Source organism: Varroa jacobsoni, unplaced genomic scaffold (assembly GCF_002532875.2).
Source record: "Varroa jacobsoni isolate VJ856 unplaced genomic scaffold, vjacob_1.0 scaffold_1472, whole genome shotgun sequence".
Lineage (NCBI taxonomy): Eukaryota > Metazoa > Arthropoda > Arachnida > Mesostigmata > Varroidae > Varroa > Varroa jacobsoni.
Genome location: NW_019214374.1, coordinates 309232 through 329279, shown reverse-complemented (window position 1 = coordinate 329279; position 20048 = coordinate 309232). Strand labels below are relative to the sequence as shown.

The window sequence follows — 20048 nt, the reverse complement described above, 5'->3', positions numbered from 1 at the left end:
TCAACGCGCTGTAAGTCCTTATTAAAAGTTTACCGTTTCGAAACCTAGAACTGATAGCCTGAGCTATCAGCTTCTGAAAAACAGCCGAAAGGATTGGTAAAAGTGTATTGTTTTGTTGACAGGTGCCCTAAGTCTGCCTTCTCAGTGTGATCTTTCTATGGCTGATCGCTTTTAGTTCTCGTCCTGTAGTCCAAAATCTATTCTGGTTTTTTATACTTGGCAGCTCCGGTTGTTATTTCTATTGTAAGATATGTTTACGTTAAGGAGCCAAATGGTTTGCCAACGATATGTAGATCGCGTGTTAAACTAGAACAGCTATGAGCAAAGACAGCAGTGGTGGTGTTTTTTAGAAATACATTATTAATACTGAAATTAGATACTAGACTTATTATTTATAATAGATTAATTTGCTTTAACGAGGTAAAAGTCTTCAGAGAATTTAGTCAAGTCCATGATTATTGTTATTTATAATGGGAGCCTTCCAACTCACTAAATGCAGCGGCAAATATTAGAGAAATTACATGAGCAGAGACGTAAGGGGTATCTATTTCTTACACGTCAAGATAAAAATTCAATGCTTCTTCGAAAGGGTATCATCTTCCATTTTCGAAACCTCGCAGATATCATGGTTTATTATTAAAACATAGACTTTGCCGTTGAAACTAGGGGCCCCTACCTAAATTTCCGGTTGTCCACCTGCGTAACATTATTGCCGACTCTAGCGAGAACATGTTTGCCTGTGCGGTTACAAACTAAGACTGGAAATAAAATGAAGCGGAAGGGCACAAAAGACGCAAAATCTGTTAACCTGTTTGCGGTGCCTAACAGTGAAAAGAAACAGACGAATAAAGTAGAGCGCTTGACTAGCCTTTTTATTAGCACCGCTAAGTTCGATACTGGTTAATAGATATATTTTTTTCATACGTTGTATTCAGTCAGCTGTAAAATACATGCACGCTTATCATATGATACCTGAGTTAGTATATACATCTAATAAAGAGGCATTAGTATTGGCTAACGAGTGAAACTTAAAGCTATTTTAGACCGCAGCCTACGGTCAACTTATATTGCGCCGGTATATGCCGTCGATTTTTCTTGACAGAACAATGACGACGAAATATTGATAAGGTAAGCAGAGTACATATAAAAGTTTCCGGCAGTGGGACCAGACTTCGAACCCAAATATGTGCATGCAGCCCTTGAATGTAAGTCCTACTTCAGGTGAAATCTCGACTAACCTGCGACAAGCTTTAGAACCATAAGGTCATAAAGGTGGTGTGGTTCTGCACCGAATGCCTGGAAAAGCAGGCTCGCATGCTTTAAGGTCCAGCGAAAATAGATAGTGCATCTGTAGGTTTTGCTGAACACGAACCGCTGCTTGAAAGTTTGTCTCGGTACTCTATTTCAAGTTCCCTAAGAACTCACATGGCTGTCATTGAGACCAAGTAGCAGGACGTAGACGGCGGCAGCGATCTGACTAGAGCGTTTGTATCCACTAAATCCAGCTGCACGGCTTTGGTCATCGTTGCAGTAACTGATCGGTACGTCGTCGAGTTAGTTTCGCGCCTTCCGCGTCGATACACTTAGACGCAGAAGCTATTTTGCTCTTCTGCTTGGCTCATCAATCTTTGATTTACAAACGCCGATGGGTTGCTAGCCCACCCTTCTGTACCTACAGCATGCGGGACGCGGAAGTCAAATGGACGCGATGGGATACATTTACCATCAAGCCATCTTCGCGGATACCTATCAAGCGCTAAGGACCAGAAACATATGATGTCTCAGGGATGAGACAGTTGAAGCTGGACTTAACGAAAACTGATCTGAACATAAGAGGAACGCAGCCGCTTATCGTCTGATGATATTAGACTCTACGTTGTTTCAAATGAATTATATTTGCGCTTTTCCGTTGACGTCTCAGATGATTATTTTGTCCTAAAGAACGTCATTTATTCACATATGCTTATTGAATGACCCGTGAAGACGGAACAAAGGTCGAGAGGCGAGAAGCGGGAAGTAGTCCTTGAATATGGTTCAATCAAAAGGCTCATTCAAAAGGGAAACGAACACCAGGTAACAGTTGCTGACGAAATGACAATATTCCGTATATATATATATATATATATATGTATTGTCCTTTCCAGTGTAACACTGGGACAGAGCAAGGACATTGCTGTTGACGTTCAGAATAAGAAGCTTAGTTTCAATGGCTGCAATACGTTTTCTGCGTTTTTAGTAAATATATATTGACAACTATGACGAATGGTGAACTTGCAAAGATAAGCAGAGCGCTACATAACGACATCGTACTGATATGACCTATTTGTTTGTTACTAAGCGTTAAAGTAAAGACACTCATTGTAGTTAATACGAGGAATAAAAAAACTCGGTGGGGCCATTCCGTAGCAGAGACTGACATTGTCAACATCTAACATGCCTCTAGTGACATTTATACTTTGACGTCTGAGAGTACATTAACATGTATCATAAAAAACAGACATGTCTCCGTTGGTTGTTGTCAAAATGGTTGAGTGAGCTTAGTTTTTTAATTACTATTATTGATGGGGCGTTATTCTGCAACTTTAGAAATCAATTGTAACATTGTTCAGATTTAAACGATTTACCTTTAGGCCGCGATTATTTACAAAAGAAATGTCTAGCAAAGACGGTGGATAGTATTTGCTTTGGCTAGTATCCTGCCAATCCAGTTGCATTCACCTACGAATCTGACCATTCGTAGAGGATCGATAATTCGGTCTGCGTATAAGTCATTGTTATAACATGGCGACAAGAAGAGGGGCAAAGATCTCTGCGTCACTGTTTCTGATCCTGTTTTAAATGGCATGGCACTAATTCGTTCATCATTTTTACCTTATTCATTCAATCGTGCAGTATCTCTATGTTCACCACACTTGTACCAATGGCAGCGATTTCTGAGATGGGTCGACCCTTAGCATGGTACGTCACTCACACTCGGAGGGCATCTTGCATAATTTTTCCACGGCTGACGGTGGTTCTAATAGTATAGCCTTTACCGAATGTAAAGCTTACTACGGCAAACTGTCTTCGCCGTTATATTTTTAGGAAAAACTCATATTAGTCGACTATCTGAATTTTGTGATTTTCCTAGCTCGTTTGTGGAAAGGCCGAGCTATATGAGTAAATGGCCTTAAGTTTCCAGAGGTACGAGCGCATCTTGAACACATCCCACACCAAAACACACACAAGCAACATCCTAAAGTATAAGATTAATACTGAAAGGACAAATATACTACAACGGTCGCATTATGGGTATTTGGTACTCATTCAGCAATTGGCTTTGTGTTTTTTTCATCAAATTTCATTTCCCACATACAAATCCGTCTAGAAGAGTATTTAAGCTGCTGTGTATGTTATTGTTATCGTTGCTATACATTTTCAGATGTTTCAGTGTAATGGGACGACCTGGAAAATAAAAATGAAGATTTCCCCATAGACTGAATGTTACAAAATTCTTAGGTGTCAGCATTTTCTACACATAATGTTAATCCAAAAAGGACTCCGTTAGCACGAAAACTCAATCCTGCATTCAGTACATCACTGAGTATTTGATCGATTCCGTCGTAGCAGTAACAAACGTGCTGTGTCCTATTTGCGCCCTAAACCAAGTACTCAAATAGAGAGCTACTGCTCGGCCGAAGGCTTTTACAATTGATAGTGAAAGAAATTTCCGCTCCTTGCTTTTTCGGGCCTGACTAAGCTAAAAGTACAGGCGCGGCCTATCTGCACGTGTTACATCATTCCAGCTGGAGGAAAGTGGCAACACTAGAATTTTGTCGGGTTTGATATGACGCTCTGCAGGTACGTTCTTCGAGGCTATTATCCAGTTTATTTCCTGACGTTGAATACGTCCGGCCAAGGCAGAGTTTGTCGCTGTAGCAGCCACAACAGAACGAGTACAGATCATCAAATAGGCAACTATTCCGGATACAACGACGCAGCTTGAGAGCAGAAGAAGATAACTTTTATCAACTACTAGTTGCTACTATACAATTACACGTACGGCATTTTGGCACCGATAGCTACGGGAACGAGTAGTAGATGGATTTTAGAAAACAAAAACGTTATAGTCTGTTTTTTCGCCATAATAGGCCACTTTATTTGTCAGTTACTAATATGAAGTTATGGCAGCTATAAATGTTATTGAATGTTTGGTTGAATTTGCGTATGCACTTTCTCTTCGGTGTAATTTTTACAATATCTGTTTTCCGTTACATCTGCTTGATTTTTTCCAGATCAAATCTGCTATGGGCATATTTGATATACACAGACGATGCTAACCTAGGTTTCTTCTTTTTTCATAAGCATAACTGACTGATTCAAACAAAGCCGACAATTTACACCCGTTTCCTTCAGGCAACCGTTTCTGGCCTCGATAGATTTACGAATATGGTAGTACACTCGTTGAAATACTCATCTTCAGTCAGTGATTAGGATGAACAAATGAAAACCCGTACGCTTGGCCTGCCCGGGCACAAGTGGGGCTTCTGGGTTGGGGTAGAGCGGGTAAATCCGATTATCAAACGTCCTCGCACAAAAGAGATCATCTACGTTTTCTAGACAACGATCGGATCGTAGACATAACACTAACGATCAGAAAACACGAAACAAATCGAACATTGTGGATTTTATGCAATGCTAAAGCTTGCGTTGCCGGAGGGTCTAATCTGTTCATATCATCGGTGGATGGCCACTATTACCTCGTTCTAAATATGCTGTTCAAGCAGAGATCCTCTACATGTAGTAGCAAATCTAAAAGGTAACTATTATCGACGGCCAAAATAGTTATAGGCCCGTTCGCCATTTAGTATAATACCGCAGCCGTTCGTGTCTAAGGCAAACAGAAAGGTAGAAGATCATGTAAGAGTTGCCTTATTTAATTAATAGCGGGGCTTGAAGCACAACTCGAAGCTGTTCCTATCGAACGTGGCTTGCGCGGCTAACTTCAAGTTACCGCAGCGACGTAACATAGGATAGCAATTCTAGGGAGCGTGTTGTTGACCAACGGAAATGTTCTGGGCAGCAGAGGTGTTGCGATTGCCGATCGCTGAATTGACTGGAAAATTGCCGTGCGAGATAGAAAGACGGCCGTGGGTACGTACGATTGGTTTTAGTATCAGATCACGTTTTACAGCTGTGGGTTAGCATTTCATCTTTTGCCCACTCTCTAACCATTTTAGACAATTGCAGGTTGTTTGAGGCAGACATTATTGGATGGGTTGCAAGTAATGCCGTTTCTTTATCAAGCCACATTTTTTCGACGCTTCTGAATAAACCCGTTTGACATATAACCTGCCGAAAGAAATAGTTACCTCAGTTCAACCAAGCATCCCGAAGGTAGTCATTATTAAGTTGTCTCGGTACTGCTAAATTAAGGCTAAAGCCTTGCCAACGGTTAGTAGGCGAACGTAGAACTTGGTGAGTGGAAGACCAGAGTTTTCCGAAGCATTTTCGATGCGCTTAGAAATGAATATATTGCGGTCTATGCTTGCCAACGACGATTCCAAACACTGTATAATAGAGCACCACATCATTTACATAAATATTGTGTAGATGAGGTGCTAGAATTTCTACATGTAACTAAGCTATACCATGAACGGCACGATTTAGTAATCTTTGAAAAAAAGAACCGTAAGCAGACGCTTCGTATTCCTGACAGCTGGAGAGAGATCAACGGACATCGATCAGAAGACGACCAGTAAATAATTTTGTCAGATATAAGACAATCTTATGTGTCTACACCCAGTGTGTAAATCACAGAAGCTTCAAATGAGAACATATTCACTGCACTCCCTCGTTGGTGTGCCTTCATATTGTCAGGTATTGTCGTAGCTGGTAAGGTGAAATGTGTGAAATATTTTAAAGCTGTTTTAAAAATAAAATTAAAGTGCTAAAAATAGAAAATGTTCCATGAAAAGCAAAAGCTGATAAATTATCATGGGAGACTGAGGATCGAATACCCTGAACGAAACAGATCCTTTTATTTTTAGAATGATTTCTTTTGAAGATAAATAACACCTTCGGTAGGAACGAACCCAATGTTAAACGTAATACATCTACACAAATATCAATTTCAATACAAACAGAGCCGATATTATCTATAGAAGCCAACGTAACGACATGTTGGAACAGATAGAAACGCTGCGGATTTGCTTATAGTTACGTTTTGTTGCAGGCACATTAGAGTAGATTAGAGCAACTGTCAACAGCAAGGGTCATTTTAAAATAAGGCTTTTCATAGCTATTAGAAGGCATTTTTGACAAAAGCTTATTTCCATGCAATCTGGATGCAAACTGCTTTAAGCGTCAGGTTATTTCGACATAGCAGCGCCTGCCAAAATTGCGTGCTTGTCAAACGATCCGCCCTATCGATGAGGCGGGTACCTCATGAGATCCTTCGAAGGTATTGTAGAACTCATGACAGTTCTGCAGTACATTGGAAGCCTCTACATGGATCATGCATATATGAGAGCAGGAATAAAGTCAGTTCGCCATCAGAAACTGTATATAAGGTCAATGAAAATAGTTATAATAACTATCCGAAGCGATAAGGTGGATCAGAAGATCGCACGAAATTACAGAATACATCACCAAGAACAAAAAAAGTGACCGGTCTTGTAATAAAAAATATCAGCAAATACAAATCTTATGTCGTAGGGGCTCCTATCTGTAAATAGGAACTGCATGTCCGTTGCTCTAGTTAGACGGGGGTACGCTTTATGTATTTAATACAAACATACATATGTAGTCGCCTGCTGCTTTATTAGGCTAGAGATGGTGCCGTAATAGGTGATATCTTCCAGTGTAGGAAGCCACCAAGGAATGAAATGCTATGTGACCTTTTAAGGGTTCGTACGATGAAAAATATAAGAGGCGTTACAAAAATAAGGATGTTTTTATTCAAGCAACGCTAGATACCTAGACGAAGCAAATGATGAAATCGGCGAAATTAAGAAATTTTTATTATTACTAGATCAACCGGATGGAAGATCTAAAAGCGTATCCACACGGCGACTATCAAGTTGGCCAAGGCGTTATCAATGCAACTCATACTCCTTGCAAATGGCTTACATTAAATATTTTCCAACAATGGATATGTTAGAGTTTGTAGGAAGAAACGGGCAGGCACCTGATCAGTATTGACTACGTCCGCCTTCTTCAAACAGCACCCTAATACAGCTGAGGGCTGGTAATGGATCTGAGGAATTCAATATCAATAATAATAGGGCCTAAAGCTCGTCATTTTAACGTATGGAAGATTGACAGCCTAATGATGGCATGTGAAAGAAGTTTGAAGTGCTCAGGTTGCCGCCTAAAAAAAGACAAAGCTCGAATAGAAAAACCCTATTTTTACGAAAGACAGAGCCTAGGACCCCGTTTTCCCGCCATCCTTCGAAAGCTCCTTTTAATTAGAGTAATTAACGTTAATTAGAGTAATTGCAGTCTTGTACTACAGTCTAATCAGATCACATCTGTATACAGAGCGGGCAAAAAAGTAAATGCTGCAGAGAGCTAAACAACGGCATAATAAGAGCTGGACGCTTCTCGAAAGTAATAAGTATACAAACGGCACTCGTGTGACATTGAAAATATCCATTGTAATTATCGTCTTTTATATACTCGCTAACAGTGAGAGTTTTCATATCTATAAATCGTTTCTTTTTTCCTTTAGATTTAAAATTCTTCGAAACATCTCTGTATGGTAGATGAAGCGTCTACGTTACCGTTCATACGTGTTGCTTGCTAACACGAAAATAGGCAGCTGTCATCAATTCAAGGTTATTTGATATTTGGCCCACACATATAGTGTTTCTATATTCTCAGCGGATTCGTCTTCAAGCGCGAACCCCTAACATAGACGAAAAGGACCGCCATCTTGGCTGGAACCGTTCGTTCGTTCGAATACTGTTTGTTTCCTTAGTGGGGCGGTTCACTGGGCGGAACGAATTGCATTCGTAGGAGCACTGACGACAGCCACCGATGATCATGTGCTGAAGCATTACTAATAGTTCGTAGGCCAAAGAGCGCACTCGAAAGGTCCAAGAAACCGGTTCGGTGCGAGACCAGCCGGAAAGCTTGAAGAAAGATAAGCATTTGAGAAAAGTGCAACACAACAGCGGATGATTTCGGCTCGGCGTCCTGAAGAAGAACCGACACCTTCGAAAAAAGTGTATACGGCAAATCCTGCATTTATATCTCCACTGGCACACAAAACACAATTAGTCAGCAGTTATTATTTCCAACGGATCACAGACGCTTTAAAGGAAGCTCGGTTTGTTAAATGGCTGACCTCGAAGAATGGAATCCTCGCGTGGCCGGGGCCTGATCTAAATTACTTTGTTTTTGAGACTATTCGTATTGTTTACATAAGCAAACGCGGTCAATTCGGAAATACACTCGAATCTATCATTCCAGTTACGCCCATAAAGTTTTTACCATCAAACAAGGGTGATTTTTTTTACCGGCATTTTTTCACGAAACGATCATTCACACATAAAACAAAAGAAGACGTCTAAACTGAGACTAAGATCCAGCTCGCCCTCTTTGCTCTCGAACCAAGTCCACCGAACAAGGGCTTGGAAAATGTATTTTTCTCGCATGATTAGTATGCATTGATCAATGACGAAGTGCAATGATTCACCGACCCAGTGCCTAGCTATTTTAGTCGCCATATTATGAATTTACGACACCGTTTGCGCGACGTAATATGGTGTAGAGATACGTTAGAGGCGTCGTAAATGAGGTAACGCGTATTTTCTGTCAGCTAATTTGGACACAGAAAGGGTCCCGTAATGACCCCTCATAAATGTGTACTGTATTCGTACTTTTGCTAAAAGCCAAAGACCATTCAAGACCAGTGGCCAGGTCCTACGTATTTGCCAGTCTTTGTGGTTTTATTATCATACACATATAACCAAATTTAGACGTAGTACACTAGAAACCATCAATTCGATACGATTACTTATATGTTGTTTCGGTTTTTAGCTGTCTTTTTTTTATTCAGACACAAAGAAACATCCGCTTCATTGTTGGACAGGAAGTTGTTCAAAGAAGGAGTAAACGAAGAGAGGCAGGGAGGCAAGATAGGGGGGCGAGATGGCAAAAAGAGCGGATGGTGTTTACTTGTAAGCTCTATCCTTCGTATTCTTCAGCTAGCGATAATTTGTCGCCTCAACAAATCAGAAGTACTGAAACACTGATAATAAATGAAGTGTACATAGCAAATTGCTTTAAGCTTGAAAAGTGTACAATGTGCCTACATTAAATTTTTAAGCAACATAATATATATGTATAAAATGCTCAGTCGTAGCTAAACTTTACTGCCGTCCGTGCGCTACAACTCAGCAAGAGTTTTTCTAATTGGTTGTTACCATAAAGCTAAATGTTCTGAGTTTTTAGTGTCCGGTAACGCAAGAGCGGCTTGCACTTTAAACAAACATTCGTGGTCGAGACGAATTTGCTGCAGTCGTTCGCTTTCTGCTTTGCGTGATCGCTACAGCAACGTGTATTGGATCACTAACAAATGCGTCGCTGCGGCCCAAGCACAAGCAAATTGACATACATTTCTAAGTATTCGGCACATAGTATTTTCTCATCTAGTTTTAAACTAGCCGCTAATATGTGAAAGTATTACTTTTTTTTTTTTTTTTTTTTTTTTTTTACGAAAATTCAATGACTTCTCGTCACTTTGTACCGGCATTACAATTATTGTATACTACATATATATGTTTTGGATATTTAATAGCAAAAAATTCATACTATTTGGATATAGCATCTATGTTGGTAATACATGTATATTGTATATGCTAGTGATCTTTTGTCTATTCTGATTCGTTCCCAGACTATTACATGCTTTTCGTATTTAGCAGGCAAACACGCTACCCGCTACGCCATTGCAGGGACATTATCACAAGACTAGTTCTAAAATTTACACAACAGTAGCCATTAGTGTCTGATGTTTAAAGCCTCGGCCATGCAGGAGCTCGCGTCTTCACAGCGACTACCGAGGGAAAAATCTCGTCAAAGGCGCGAAACCCCTCACAATCTTCTGTCCTCATAGATGCGTGACATTAACACCCCGAATACATGCATGAATGCGTAAACGTTCTTCAGCCTTTGAAAGTGTTCTAGGATATGATGATAGGCGTGCTTAAAGCGAGCTTCATGAACATCAAATGGAGCAATATTCTATGCAATATTCAGCGCTTAATAAGTAGCGGTAAAACGGAACACTAAATATAAGTTATAGAGATACTCGATACGCGCATATTTTGAACTCTGATCTCAATTCACCAGACAGGAGCGCATTGTTTCATAGAACTGACGTCTTTAAGGTAAATTTGCCACTGCTATTTTTTGCTCGGTGTTTAACCTAGGTAGAATGCACAAAAGCGCATAGGATCGAGAATTTTAAACAGAAGATCGAAAAGCTTTAGCGGCAGATCCTCTGTGCGTTGTAGCTTAGTCCCGTGAAGTCTTCTCTTGTCTGAGGCTTTTTCTCCCTTATTTTTTATTAACTTTCCCCTATGCTGACCTTGCGCTTTTTAACCTTTCGCAGTGTGGGACATCGGTAGCAGTTGTGAGTCCGGCAGATAAAAGCGCGATAGTACGATCTCTCTTTTTTTGAAGCTTGTTTCAAGGAGCGTGTTCTATAGGTAGTCTTCGAGAGGCTGTTTTCGAAACAAGAGTATATTGTGGAAGAGGCTTAGATGTGAAGGTACGCCTAGGCGCGCTAAGGTATTCTGATTTAACAAGGATGAGTAAAAGGAAATTAGACAGCGAAAATTGTCCTGTGCAACAGCCATTTAGTCAGAGCCTACATGTGCCCGCACAATTAAAAACGACGCGATAGTAATCTCATGGTCCGAATATTGAAACATAAACGTCTACTTAGTCTTAGCCTAAACAGCCTATGTCACTCTCGTCTTAACAATCAACTCAATAGATCGAAGTAAACTTATCAACGACAGCCTATCTCACAGTGCAGCTAAAAATCATTTAAATCTAACCCGTGCTTTTATTGAAGCCCAAACGAAATTTATTTGAAGAGCATGTTCGGCCTAATGGACAGAGAAGAGGACGAAGAAATAAAGGTCGAATTTGTTGTGCGACTCATCTAATATCCTGTTCAGTGGCCTAAGCGGGATTTGGGTAAAGGTGAAGGCAGCGTGAATCTAATCACAAAAATTATCATTTAGCTCTGGAACATGCTTACAATTAGTACTAACTGAAGCTATCAAGAGTCAATATTATCGAAGCAAGAGCTTGGGTAGATATCGGCTCGATGATGCACGGAACTTAACAGCAGCGAAAAATGTCGTTGCAAACATTGAATATATTTTAATTGCGTTGTTTTTGTTTTTACAACCAAACTTTTTCGATTCCAAAATTCAAAGCAATGGAATTTAAGGCCACTTCATATACAAACACAAATATTGTTAGGATATCAATGAGGCCATCATTCTCTCCGCGCTGTTTCCAGGCCGGGAAGGACGTTTGTCATTCGACTAGGCTACATCTGTGTTGTGCTTTAGATGACAGCAGCAGAAACATTAGACATACCATATATCTCACAAGCGCCTCTTTCCAGCCATTCTGTGATGATTTATTTCCATTCCAACGTGTTCATATACAACTCAGTCTATAGATATATATACATGTATATATGCGAAGTTATTTTAGGCAATAATTTAGCAAAAGCCAAGGCGGAACCTTTGATTCACTTTAGCTGATATTTGTGTAGAAGCTTCGTCTACCGGTCTGCAACCAATCGAGTGCCTAACTCGGGAGTATTCCGCCTAGTAGTACCGCTCTGGAGTCTGTCGACGTCATCGGTCCGTATTGAACGGTTTCTGCTAAAAAATTTGCGACGCCGCCTTGGCACCCTACAGACTCTTTCTTCTAGCATCAGTCTGCGTGAGGCTGAGCTAAGGCCATCTTCAGAATTCAGCCAACTGTAAAAAGTAGGCAGCGCCCGCGTAACCAAGAAGTGGCGGCGTCCGCATGAACGAGACGAACGTAGCCTGACCCTTCTGGGCCTATGCGGTTTCCGTTTTGATTTGCTCCGACTCATGTTACTCAGAAAAAGAGAGATTTGGAGGAGAAACGCGGGCGATAGCAAAAAGTGGGACGAAAAGCATGCGGGGCAATTCACAGCCGCCAAGCCGCTTATATATAAGCGACTGTGACAGGTTGCATCGCAAGAATTAAGAATTGCGTCATTGAACGTGATAAAGCCGAGGTGTTCAGTCTTAGTAGAAAACGAAGAGCTGTATTTTGTTCTTAGCCATTGTCTTCACTGTGTTTTATTTCCAGCATCCTTCTAATGAGCCACGAATACCAGGAAAGCTCCTTCTGACCCGCTCATAACTTGATGCGACAGTATGCGCTCGGCAGGACGACAGAATCGTGGGACGTAGGCGGTTGTCAGCCGAGATGTGAAGGCCAGGCGCTTACCACAAAGTGGAAAAAATAGGCCCTTACGCTCTAGTCGGAAGCTTTGATTTGAATTTGAAACGAATGAGTCCAATTACACAACAAATGCTCAGACGATGTCGTATATTCTCTCCTTCCTGTATTCATCTTTTATGAGCATGTTCTTAAAAATACCTACATAGTCAAAAGTCTATTTGTCATTTTTCTAAAAACAAAAAAGGCCAGAAGACGGATTTCGTCTGCTTTATTAGGCTGATATCAGCAGGTATTAATTAAATTGACAAAGTTATCGTAAACAAGATCTGTAATACGTGAGCTGGCATTGGAATCCTTCGTACATTTTTTGTCGCAATTTTACATTACCCTGCATTTCGATATTATATTAACCATAATAGAAAGTTGGTAGGGGGTCGTTAAATGGTTTTTTGGTTATCTATCCCTTAGGATTGCGAAGTTCCTCTCCCGATAAGGCTACAAGGTGACGACAACAACCACACATAACAACTAACAAATTATAGAAATGACAGCTGAATTGAACAACATGAACATTGAGTATTTGAATTTCTTCACGTTTTGGCGGTATGTTCAAATATTATTCAGTTGTAGCTTTCAAATAGCTTGACTTCAAGAGCAGATCAATAGCAAAAAGGCACTTAATCGATGAGCGTAAGTTATACATATGTCACGTCCTTGAATTCTCAGACTTACTCGAAGGAGAGAAACTTCTACAAGCTACATAAGCTACACCTATATGCACACGACAGAAGGAAACGTCCCAAAATAGAATTAACGAAAAATAAGAACCTCCTCAGAGTTTCTTCGGAATAGAGAAAGCTACGTCAGGTCAAAGTTAGTAGGCCATGTTACATAGAATAAAGTTAATAATAATATAGTATTAAAAATGTCTCCGTTTTGTACTGAAATACTGCATTAATGATGTCTTAGGCTTACTTTAATAGTTCCTCATTACCAGTTAAGTTTATGCGCTACCACACCACAAGTACCCTCTACCCAAGCTTTGAGTTTTTCCTTTGGTTGTTATGATTTTTTAGCAGAATCATATTCAGTTTAATCGAAGTAACAAAAAACACTAAAAATGTCCCAAAAATTGCAGACGGCTTATTATTAATTGTGTTGCCCCTATCAACCATCAAAGTCGTAACGTTTTTTTCCTAATAGTTGGCATTCCACCAGTTGTGACTGTTTAAATCAATCTCTATGACAATGTACTGATAGGAAATTCAGCTTTCTTAAAAATAGAAAGGCGCAGAGTGCGATTTGGGGGCGGCTGAAAATATCTGCTGGCAGTCTTTTGCATAGCCTTCGTTATGTGCGTAATTTCAACAAGTTAACTTTTATGATTCTGTACTGAATTAGTATTTGTTTTGCACATAATATTTTTTAAACTTTCTTTTAACAACATAGTATATAGCCAATAAATATATATTTACCCAACATATCGTATCAAGAACTCCTCTGCAGTTTCCTGTTGCCCTATTGGTCTGATCCTGTTGCCCTGTTTTTAGGCTAAATTAAATTAAGTATAGCAAACACCTTGGAACAGGTGGATTTCATAGAACGACTCCGGCCTATCTGTAATGGTCAGTCTCTGTTTAAGCGCTATATACTATATTTAGAAAGTAGATTAGGTGTTGGTTACATATTGTAGATGACCTTGCAAATATTTGCATTTATGTTAATTTAAATCAGAATAAATTAGAAAACATCTGATTTCCAAGTCCAGGAGAATTTTAACTGCAATTCATTAACAAGTACGGCATGTAGAATTAGCTAATTCCGTGCGCTCAGCTTATTATCTCCGATAGAAAAAATAAGTTGATCCCTTTTGTCCTAGTGCATTCAGTATTCTTCTGGCATAAAAGAAGAAGCTAACGTTGACATGTGGTCCTGAAAAGAGACTTGAGTCTGCAAGTTTATATTGAGCTTCACGAAGGCCGAGCAGTCGATGAAAGAACGGTCTAAAGATGACACTTCCATGGGGGAACAAAGCGCCGTAAGAAAGCCCGCTAAAGTAAAGAGCACAAAATAAATACGATGAGCAAGCGGAAACAGCAGAAAGCGATTATTTGTAACTGACAAAGTCGAAGGTGGGCTAATAGACCAATAGGATGCAAGGTAGAACGCGTATGAAACCCGAAGATACGAAGTCCCAAGAACGTATTTGCTATAGTTTGTAATGGTCAATTTTCAATTACGCAAGAAATGTTTTCGCGTTTGGCATAGGTTCATTGCCGATTTGTCAATTTGTTAAAACGAAGCATTGGCCTATCCAATACATCGGCATTGCATTCTATTCTGCTGACGCTTCGGTGGTATACAAGTGTGCGGGCCGTCGTAATCGTGCAGACCGGCATAATGGATTGTTGGGTTCTACGTGACAATAACATAAAACAATGAGTGTACTTTTATCGTGTTCCAGGGCTTGAGGACGGCAGCATTTTGGTTCGTTGTTAAGATCCAGCTGTCCTCTCGAAGAATTGGGATTCAGTCAAACTGCAGCATTTGTAACCTTCAAATAAGCCCCTTCAAGCTGATCCGTATTTGGTTAGATCTCTTTTTCTTTTGCTTCTTGTTTTTGGCTAGTTACCATCCTCAAGTTAGTTTTACACTAGATCAATAAACAAGTGCCCAAAAGCACTTCTCTTAATAGGCTTGCTGGATTGGGTCTTCAATTCGATTCAAAATTTTATCTATTTTTAAATAAAGGAAACTTTGCCAGATAGCTATATGAAATGTTCAAAGACCTACTTGGTTCTCTATTCATGTACGACCTCACATCCCTTGAAAAAACTTGAGCTACTATAGGTCGTATTATTTATTTTATTATTTAACTATGGGCATCATCGTCAAACATTATATTGTAGCCGTATCTGTCAGGCGATTCTTCCAAAACTTTTGTTACTGATAGCTAATTGCTCATTACGAAGTTATTCAAACTGGAGAATATTATGAGCAATATTTGCCCTTCGGAATCGCAAATCCATTCGATCGACATATCCTGATTCAGGACATAAGTTTGATTCGGTCCGGCTCAAAGTCATATGTTCAGGCTGTCCGCTTCAGGAATTTGCGGTGTACGCGATCCGTCGGAGCAATGTCTCTTTATACGCTTGTTAACCACACAAGTGGCAACACTTAGCAACAAGAAAGCAACTTCGGTAAAACCAGCAACCTTTAAAAATGTAAAATGGCCGTCCGCTACCACAGTTGTTATTTCAACCGTTGCAGCACTTCTTTGTATCCTGATGACGTCGTCGATGCCACACGGTCCCTTCTGCCTTTTTGATCTTTTTAGACTTAACTTTTGCCAGACGAGTCTACACGAACGGGCACCACCCAAATATACAAATACTCACGTACGACCATATCTTTCATATGGGTTTTTCGTTTTCTATTTGAAGTTTGAAATGGAAAGGATTACAATGTTACTCTCATCTATCGCTGACGTTTCATTTTGGTCTGCTTTGTTTGTAAGGCGTGACCCTTCGGCTGAGTTCCTGCCAACAGAGGTTCGGCAGGCCTTCGAACAGCTCGAACCAGACTGCAACGGGAATAGCCCGCAAACGATAGGGCGAATGAGAAACAAACCTGTTTGGATACGCCGGACACGGCACTCTCAGCTCAGGCGACTTCTCCGTGGCTTGTGGCATGATACCGTATTGTTCCGTGCGCGCTCTCCACACAGTGGCTCACCGTGGGTTTCTTTGCTTCAACCGCTTCCTCCTTGGGTCGTATTTTTCCTTTTTCTCATTTGGTATGCTCTCATTTACTCTTTCCTGGATAGTCAACCTCAGCGAATGTTTACTTCGCTATGACGTCACAACGGCCGCCAGCCTGATGGCTAGTTTCTGTTGTACCTTTCCGAAAGCATGAGGTGAAGACAGGCGGAGAGAGCGGTGGATAAAACGAGCCAGGGCAATGGGTACGGAACACGGAAAAAGTGAACGACAAACTGCGAAAATATCCGGCTGATCGTGCTCAAAGCTCAGTGCCTGTTGTTACTGTTAGCGCCATGTAAAAGAGTGAGCGAATGGGTTGGCAAGCGATCGGACATTAGGCTGGCCAAATGGAAAGGTGATCTGAGATCTTCCTGTTTGTATCAGCTCTAGCCTGGCCACTCGAGAGACCCGGGACGGATCTTTGGCGAAATGTTGAACTGTTTTAGATATTGACCCAGACTTCTACTAAATTCACCAGTTGCTGATTGTGTACAGTCGGATGACATAGACATCGGCCATCTAGGAAAGGGAGTTGACGAACCAGTATGGTTGTTCTCGATATAAAGCTAAGCGTTCACTGAAAATGTACATTGGTGCACCAAATCGTGACTGTCTATATGGATTCGGAGTTCTTACACAGAAGGTTGGCTATTAACGCGGAAAATTGACTTCTGAAACCTACAACTCTGTGAATTACTACATATTGAGTTAGGAAAATAATCAAAGATTGAGTTAGAGAGCGTCAAGTTGATAGTGCGCGTAACAAATCAACATTTTGATTCCATGCCGCTATTGATGTTCCGACGTTTTCGCCGGACCCGCAACTGTCGTTGGCTGCGTCCGACATGCTATGGCTGTTGTGATAGAAACCACCACCGTCGCCGCTGCTGTTGCCATGGGAACGGAAGCTGCCTATATATCCGATCGGCGTCGGTGAACGCCCTAAACGAAAGTGCCGATAGCACCACTCTGTCGGCTGCTCCGCGCTCAGCAACACACACCCCTATGACAAAGTCTCGGGCCTTTTTTAAATCTCCAAAGATCTGCCAATATTGTCGTGAGTTACTTCCAAGGTGTTCGTGTTTTTGCAACCCCTTTTGAAGAGTTGCTACTATGCTACCAAGGTAGATAGCAAAGTGCGAAGATAAACAGGCTAATCTTGAAATCGCGAGAGACAAGACACCATTCCGGCTTTGGCTCTTTTTACTCGTTATGAATATATGATCCAGTGCTTAATTGATTGCAGGAACTTCCCAAGTCTCAACCTAGTTTTGTTTTGTTAAAGCACTGTATATTCAAATAATAGGTTACAAAGGAAGATCGTCGTGTCTAGATGTAATGCGTGATACAAGGTGACACATGCGGCTATGGCAACAATAATTACGAGAAAAACTGATAAGTTTCATTACATACACCCGCACGCGGTACTCTTTGTCTAGCTCTACTATATGACGTAACGAGTAGTATCAGAAAAATGCACCATGTAGACCCATCCAATAATTACTAAAAAGCAGACAATATTATATGCGTATGATTCAGTGAGAAATGATCAGTCAAGGATGGAAATAGAATTTAAAATTTTAGTTGCAGGCTCGTATTTTCTTCACGTAATTCTTCACGAGTTCTTCACGTAGACACATAGAAACCGGCAGAGCTGATAGTTGGCATTTTCGCTGACTGATTTAGTTAATCGACTTGCCTCCATATTCACAATGTTTGTATTTATTTTACGATTATAATCTTTGTATCTGACACCGCTAGCATCCCGCGAATTGATTTCACACGTTTGTTGAGTATATTATTTATTGTTGAAAACACGCGAAGAAAAATACGTTTATCCATGGACGTTCTTCAAAACGGAGTCAGACCTTTGTCTGACGTAGCGTCCTCGTCTGTTTCTTGTCTTCTGCTTAAGTCTAAAGCTTTTTTTCCTAAGGCGTGTGTTAAGACATTATCTCGTAGAAGAAAATTTTACAAGGCAGGTGTACTGGGGTGCACACTGGGGTGCAAAGACATTTCTGAATAACTATAGGCAACTTTTTGGATGGAACGTGTTTACCGGTACGAACTAAAATTCGGGAACTTTAGAAAAACCTTCATCGGTATATATTTGATTGGTCGTCTTTCCGCGCAAAACGGCTTTTGCGTCCCCAAACGTAACGCGGCGTACATGAAGTCGGCTTTCTCTAATGGACGTATTAGTGGCTTTCCGCTGACCTCATCGCGAAAGCGGAACGTCCTTACCATGTCACCGTTTTCTGGTGACAATTCCAGGTACATTAGTATTCATTGCATTTTTGTTCGGCCCGTCAAGGACTATCGATTGGTACCAAGAAAGACCTCCCTACGTAGAACACATAGTGTTTGTTGTAACTGAAATTCCTTGGAGATGTACACTTTAAATACTTTTTACCAAAATTCTAATTAGCATTTATGAAAGGCTTTTTTAGAAAAATCAGAGTCAAAAACTGCACCCATTGTCGTATAGACACGTCCAGCAAAAAGACATATTTGGAACTTTGGCGGATTGCTTGTTGTAGCGAGCAAGTGCTTATCCGCTACTCTTGGTACCAGCAGAAGGCCAACTTTTCCTAGAACAGGCCAATCAGACAAGTTCGTCATGGCAAAACCAGTGTGTCGTTTTCGCAGCTTGAGCGACGGTCAGCTATTACGCAGTGTCTTCGCATAGGATAGAATCGAGCGTACACGTTATTTCCAGCCTTCGTACGACTTTTGAAACAAACCTACAAATACGGACCAGAGCTTAGATTTAAAAAGCACAAAAATTCATTAAAGTGGTTCAAAAGGCATTGGATTGTTTTATATAGAAATTTGCCATTTAGTTCATCTAGATAGGCTCCAACGTTTAGTGCTTTTGCAACTCTGTGCGGCATTCAGAGCCTTCACATTTTTAGGACTTTTAGCTGGCTATTAGGCCATAAATTTAATTCTGCTAGGATTTTTTGTATCTGGCAGATCTAAACAACACCTCGACGACTCTATACTAATCTACACCATATCACTAGACGTATTACAAGATTATTCTAAGACTGGTGAGCGGTTTAGGTCCCGAATTCAGGCTGTGATCACGGTGAACCGAAACTATATTGCCTAAACAAAACTGCGAGAAGCACCACGTTTAGCACAGCATATGTAAAAAATTTCATTGAAATACCTCTTTTCTCTAGCTGCAGTCTCGGGTGCGCCCCTTCTGTGCATATGCTTTTAATGGTTTTGCGATATACACACATTGAATTATCTCTATGACTTATTACTAGCTGCGCGCGAAAATCTGGAAATAAGTGACTTTTGTTTTTCTCTGATTTCCCTTCAGAAACTATTTCAAACGTGACGCGGTTCTAAGAAAAGCTACCTTCATGTGTCCTATATATTCCATATTATATAGAGTATATTTAAGTAAATTTAGCACACACGTGCACCTTATAGTAATTGACTTGACACAAACGGCAAGAGATTTCGTTAAACCCTGGGTGGTGCTTTTTTTTTCACAGCTAAACTTTTGGCCGAAGAAGTTAGGATCTGCTGGGAGATATTACACGCGTATACACGCAGGCGCGAACTACACAAGGAAAGGTCGTGCGTAAAAACACAGCAGAAGATTTGTTTAATATCAGCTTAGTCACGTTATCTGGAAGGCGTCGGAGAGCCTGGTGATTAAAACATGTCTCAAGCAAGGCAAACATTTCTTTAACTTTAAAAATTACTTTAAAAAGCCTGCACATTTTGATGGATTTGCTAAAAATAATAGATGAAGGCGAAAAATACATTAATCAGTGTAGCGTTAATATGAAACTTGCACGTTGCCAAAAAGCA

General features: G+C 40.6%; 1 protein-coding gene across 4 annotated transcripts in view; it reads left to right on the top strand.

Moving 5' to 3' along the window:
* LOC111270413 (Kv channel-interacting protein 4) overlaps nucleotides 1-20048 on the top strand; it is a 92013-nt gene that overhangs the window by 8103 nt on the left and 63862 nt on the right. The window contains exon 1 of one of the 4 annotated variants that reach the window (XM_022850631.2): nucleotides 16452-16857. The exons of the other annotated variants lie outside the window; for them this stretch is intronic. The gene's annotated coding sequence lies outside the window, so the exon portion shown is untranslated. Of the gene's footprint in view, nucleotides 1-16451; nucleotides 16858-20048 lie in introns of those variants that run through there. 4 annotated transcript variants of the gene reach the window in all.